Below are 565 nucleotides of genomic sequence, written 5' to 3'. Positions count from 1 at the left end.
TCCTGCTCGCTCGGGCCGCCGCCGCCGCCACTGCTCTCCTCCGCTGCGGGGCCACAGCCTTGAGTGTCATTCCAGGGACAGCACCACCTCACCCCAGCTCTCCTACCTCTGCCCAGCCGCCCCGCTCCTCCCTCCCCGTCCGCGTCCACACTCCATCCCAAGAAGAGGGAAAGCGCCGAACAGAGGTGGGAGGAAAGCAAAGTCCGCTCTTCTCACCTCTGGGCCCCCCCGGCTCCTCCATCCTCATCCTCTCACCGCCCACACCCCTGCCCCGGAGGAACCCCTCAGGAGCCGAGGCGACTCGCCCCACTGCCATGTCCAAAAGCTTGAAAAAGAAAAGCCACTGGACCAGCAAAGTCCATGAGAGTGTCATTGGCAGGAACCCGGAGGGCCAGCTGGGCTTTGAGCTGAAGGGGGGCGCGGAGAACGGCCAGTTCCCCTACCTGGGGGAGGTGAAGCCCGGCAAGGTGGCCTATGAGAGCGGCAGCAAGTTGGTGTCGGAGGAGCTCCTGCTGGAGGTGAACGAGACCCCCGTGGCGGGGCTCACCATCAGGGACGTGCTGGC

This window comes from Myotis brandtii, unplaced genomic scaffold (genome assembly GCF_000412655.1).
Source record: "Myotis brandtii unplaced genomic scaffold, ASM41265v1 scaffold17, whole genome shotgun sequence".
NCBI classification, from domain to species: Eukaryota; Metazoa; Chordata; class Mammalia; order Chiroptera; family Vespertilionidae; genus Myotis; species Myotis brandtii.
This window is presented reverse-complemented; position numbering follows the sequence as displayed.